Source organism: Pinus tabuliformis, chromosome 2_1 (assembly GCF_031772625.1).
Source record: "Pinus tabuliformis cultivar Carrire ecotype Pingquan chromosome 2_1, CPIR1, whole genome shotgun sequence".
NCBI lineage: Eukaryota > Viridiplantae > Streptophyta > Pinopsida > Pinales > Pinaceae > Pinus > Pinus tabuliformis.
The window spans coordinates 26,665,118-26,670,911 of record NC_142299.1 but is presented as its reverse complement, the minus strand read 5'-3'; positions in this window follow the sequence as shown (position 1 = coordinate 26,670,911).

The following is a 5,794-nucleotide window of genomic DNA, read 5'->3' as shown; positions in this document are numbered from 1 at the left end:
CTTCATCCTGAAAATGGTCGAAAAATGCAAAACTTTGATGGAGAAACAGACAACACCATTGCATTCGTGGCGACGAGAGGTGTTGAATCCATATAAAATTTGTCAAATTCTGACAAAGTGAAAATTCAGCCCTCCTACAAAATTCATGGTTCCACCCGCATTAAAAAATAATTAAAAATTACTGCCTCGAAATGTGTGCCGGCTCCTGGTTCCTCCATCTACCTGTGCACTGAATTAAATTTGGTTAATATAAAAAACTTGGGCGGATTAATCAATGTGAACTGTTTAGTGTAGTTAGTTAAGATTTGGTTTAATAGGGAGGAGGTCGGGCGGTCAAACCCCTCCTCCTCCTTTTTTTACACAAAATATTGTTTTTAAAAAAAAAATTCACGTGGCTGGGCCCGCCTTGGGCGGCTCGCCCCCGTACCCTCCTCCGCCATTTATGCAGTTGCTAGGTTTGATGAGGTGGTTTATATATATAACCCATGTATATATATTGAGTGCGATGGGGGTGGCGGGGGTCATGGCCCCCCACCCTTTAAATATTTTTTTTGGTTTTAAAAAATCAACAAATGGCCCTTTTTAAAAAATTTGAATTTTAGCCGTAGGATTGCATTTAACGACGCCACAACTTGCCCTGGAATCTAGTCGGAGTTGGCCAAAATCCGGTGGCCGGGTTCGGTCCAAATTGTGGCCTCCTTACACTGCCCAGTCATCAAAAAGTCAACCCAACTTTGACTGCTTCTAAATTTCGCATCTGGACTCGGATTGATGAACCATTCACATCGTTGTGATTAGGAAGACGAGCTCTACGCTCTGGTCCTGGTTTGAGCATAATCCAAACACTTTGATTTTTGAGCTTCCCTAAGTCCTCCTTGTCCTGTGTGTGTCTCTGGAGCCACCTGGATCACCAATGCTCTTTCAATTAAATGCCTTGGTGCTTTTAATTATGTATGAATCCCGATGCATTTCTATAAGTAGTGCATCGACACTGCTTGTTCCATAAAGCGCACCGACACTGCTTGTTCCAGTTGTGATGAAGCTCCTTTGTAAGCTCCGCTAAAACATCCAACCCATAAACATATGTTTTATCAGATGTTTTTTTGAAAATTTTTCCAATTTTATAACACTAAAAACCTTCGTTATAACCTCCACTAGAAGGTATTTTCCTTGTAGTGTCAAGACTAAGAATCCCCAACAATTTTCCCAAGAGCATGTGGATACACTCATAGAAGAAATAATAGCCACTTGATAAGCATCCATAACCGACATGCATACATCAAGAAATAAGACCTTGAAATTATGCCCATCTTGTGACATTACTTGCAAGCACTCATGACCAGAGTCCGCCACTGTCACATCACATCATGCTTGTTATTACATCAATGACATCCCAAACAATCTCGCCCATGTTTGACAATTACTTTGACATCAATGACAATACTGTCCAACAATATTCCCCTTTGTCATTGACGGAAATATCCCTTTCATAACTCCCCCTGCATTTTTGCGCTTCTTCTCTTTCTCTCCCCCTTTGACATTAATGGAAAATAGGGTGATATGTCAACTACTCCCTCAATGTTTTCTGCCACTACAAACTGCTTCCCCTGATAATAATGCTTTCTCTCAGTTTTGGAGACCAAGACATTTCAATATAGTTCATGGCATTTGAAATAGTTCAACAAGAGTGACAACTATATTGTATTGGATGTCACAACAATGTGCCCATGCTATCCATGTGATTTGAAAGAAATGTAACAAACCTTGGATGAAAAGTGAATTTTCAAGTCATATTTCATCGACATGTTCTATGAATTTTCCTGTCTATTAGTCAAGTGTTCAATTTTCAAAGAGATAGTACATAGATCAAAAGCACAACTTTCCTCATCCGTTGGTTTCTTTTCTATCTAGTCAAGTGTTTAGTTTTCAAAGAGACAATACATAGAGCAAAATCATAAGTTCCCTCATCCATTGGTTTTGGTGAAATAGGAGATATTTTCACAGTTCCATTGAATCTCCTGATTTATAATCATCAGCTTTCAGAATAGGGACACTTGATATAACACCTTTTGAATGCCCACCATCTATCATCTTACGTAGGTGCATATACTAATCTAACATTTGCTCAAGCTCTTGAATTCACTTTTCATATGATAAGCATTATACTTGCTTGGAATTCAAACTATTATGGAGATGTTTTGCATACTCATCCTTGAAATGCTTATGCTAATTTTTTTGCTAAAATCTATAAGAGGTACCCACTATTTTTCAAACTTTTTCTAACAATATAAGTTCTCCATAATTCTATCCATCTAAGGTTTTCTCCATATGAGTAGTTTTTTTGCAACCTATTTTATGAACAACTTGATGCCATGCCATTGTGGTTAGACTTGAGGATCATAACACCATGATTAAGAGTCTAGAGAAAATATTGCAGTGGTTGCAAGATATTATGATCAAGCAGGGGATCCTTCATTCTCTTGGGTCTCAATAATTTGAGTATTCTCACTTGATTGGTACTTTGGAGCACTCAATGCAAGACGAAGTCGTGTTCTTATGATTTAAACTCTTCTTGTTTTCTTCTCCAGACTTTTGCATACATACATACATACATACATACATACATACATACATACATACATACATACATACATACATACATACATACATATATATATATATATATATATATATATATATATATATATATATATTCTTCTTGTAGGAAGGTTTTCTTCTTTGACTTGTTTAGGAACCCACTTCATTCTGCTTCTACAATCTCGTGCTATATGTCCAAAATTATGACATTGATAACATTATACATTGAACCTAAATAGTGGAGCAACTGAACTATAATAGCCATTGGGGATTCTGTCTTGTCTACTTGCAATATTCCTTCTAGGGTTTTAATGATAACTTTTCCAATCATCCTTGCAGTATGATTTACAGTCTCTAGCTTTATGATCGAAATTAGTGCAAGAATTATAATAACCAGAGAAAATCCTTACATGCCTAGATAAATATCATTCTCTTGACGATCTTTTGAAGTTGTTTTGCCTTAGAGGAGCCTCATATCTTTGTTGATCCTTACTGCTTCTTGCATTGTGTATGAATCCCTTGAAATCGTCTGCATAACTTCTTAGTGAAGTGGATCTTCCAAACTCACCTTTCTTTCTTTCACTGTGACTAGAGATTTGAAGGACATGGCTCTCAAGTTTTACCTTGATTTTTATTTTAGGTGATTTAGGGCTTTCATCATTTTTGCATGAAGTCTCACCTGTATAGCCAAGACCTGATTTGTCAAATGGTGACCTTTGGCAACTGAGGATGTTATCTAATACTTGTGTGCTCTTCAGATGTTATCTAATACTTGTGTGCTCTTCAGATTCTTGTGTAGCTTTTCAACTTCATTTTTCAAAGAGGCAATATCTTCTACAAATTTATCACATTCTTCTTTTTCTTCCATCACTTGGATCTTCATTACTTCTTCAGTGGTCTTTGCTTCTTCTAGATGAACTTTTAGGGAGACTTCTTCTTCATGTCGCATTTCTTATTGATGCAATTTTGTTTCAAGCTTGCTAAAGTCCTTAGATATTTCTTCTTCTTGGAGCCTTAGGAGAACAACTTCTTCCTTTGTATGGTCAAGGTCTTGATTCTTCTCTTCAAGTTCTTTATTTTCTTTTGTCAATCTACTTATTTCTTTTAGAGAAACCATTAGTTTTGCTTTAAGGTCTACTTCAATTTCTACTTTAGAGTTTTCTTTATCTTCATAGTCTTTTATACTCTTGGTGCTTTGATATATCTCCTTTGACTCTTGATCATTTTGTTGTGCTACATATTTTGGTTCTAGCCCAACTGTCACAAGGGTAGATTATTCTGCATAAAGCTTTTGCAACTTTTCCCAAAGACTTTTGGATGAAGAACATTGACTTATCTTTCCTTTTACAAAATTTGATAGACTACTTAAGATTTCCTTCCTAGATTTTGTGTTGTATTCTTTTGACTCCTCTGTAGTTGTGTTTCTAGTAGCAACTGTAGAAATATGGTGATAAAATTGTAATTGCTTAACAAATTTAATCTAAATCAAGAGGCACAATTCTACTCTACTGCTCTATGGAAATTAATTAACAATTTAGAACAACATTCACAAACATGCAATAAGAAAAACCACACATGCACATTATTTTTCTAGGGGAACCCAACTGGGAAAAACCCTTCAAGCCTCTTTGCATTAATCATATGAATAAAGAATGTATTATAATTGCTTTCCCACTCTGAGCAGAACTTTCAAGTGAATAACCTATCTCTCTACTCAATAAGAAGCTATGAACCAGACTTAGTCAATTTCTACTTCTGCTTAAGCCACTATTTCCTTGCACAAACCCTGAGGAATTAGGCCTCTATTTTTTAGGAATTTTCCTCCAATTGATTGTGCAATTTCCAAGGATTGATCATCTGACTGCATGCAACCCCTATACACTCAAACTAGTTTAAAATTGTTTGTTAAATTACCTCAGAATCTCCACCACAGTTGAGGAACTCAAACTCCTTGCATGCACTATCTATTTTGAACTGATTGATTAGTTAATTGGATGATCACTGAGTTAGACTGCTGTCCCACTACACAACTGACCTTCCACTAGTTCTATCAACAGTTGGAACTATTTCAACTGAAAATAACTGGAAATAACTGACCTTGATTGCTACAAAGTAAAAATCATACATGCTTCACTGAACTTTGCGCCCTCTAACTCAAATTTACTGAGATAACTGAGTGACAAAAGCCATGTCACACAAGTTAACTACCTCCAAGTTGTCTGTTGATGTGGAAATTCAAATTTTCTTAATTTGACTAAGACAAAGTCAAATTGAGACTTTCTTGCTACACTTCTCAACATCAACTGATTCCCATAATTCATATCATAGCGCCATCAAATAATAATCCATTTTGTTGCCCCATGACACAATTGTTTCCACCAACTAATGGAGCTTTGCCAACCTGATTTATATTTAATTTCATGACTGAGGATGAGATATCTTCAGAAGGTTTGGAGAATTTCCTTCTTGACTTTGCCATTTGTGTTCGCCTTGAAGGAATTGGTTCTGATACCAATTGTTGGAAATACTGAGAAGGGGGGTGAATTGATATTTCTTATAAATGTTATATTATGCCAGTTAAATTTTACAAGAAAACAAGATGTAGAATAAGAAATATTTTTATTAATAAAAATAGTGAAGACTCCAATCCTCAAATATCAATCTAGGCTCCAACCTTCTTTCAACGATGCTCCAACCTCTCATGAGGACTCAAACCCTCAAAAATCAGTGCAGGTTCTAACCTGGTCTAAAAAATCAAGACAAGCTCCAACCTAGTTTTTCACAAGGCTTCAAACTTTCCAAAATGCCTCCAAAATATCATGTTCAGTAGCTACTCCAAAAAGGGTCATAAAAATATTCTACAACATGTTTCCAAGTCTGTGTAGGGATGTCCTCAAGAAGGCTGTTCTAAAAATATGCTACAACATGTCCTCCAATGTCAACTTCAAGGTGACTTCAATAATCTTCAAGTGCTACTCTCAAGATGTCTTCGGGGCCTGCTCAAAAATCACTTCAAGGAGCTGGTCCATATAATTATCAAGTTCTTCTCTTAGAATGCTTCAAAAGGGACTTCAATGCTGTTTCGGTAAGACTCCCAGAGGTTGGTCAAGAATTCTCCAAAATCCCTTCTAAGATCACCATTAAGAATTCTCCAAGATCTCCACCAGAGATACTTCAAAAACTTCTTCAGGAATTG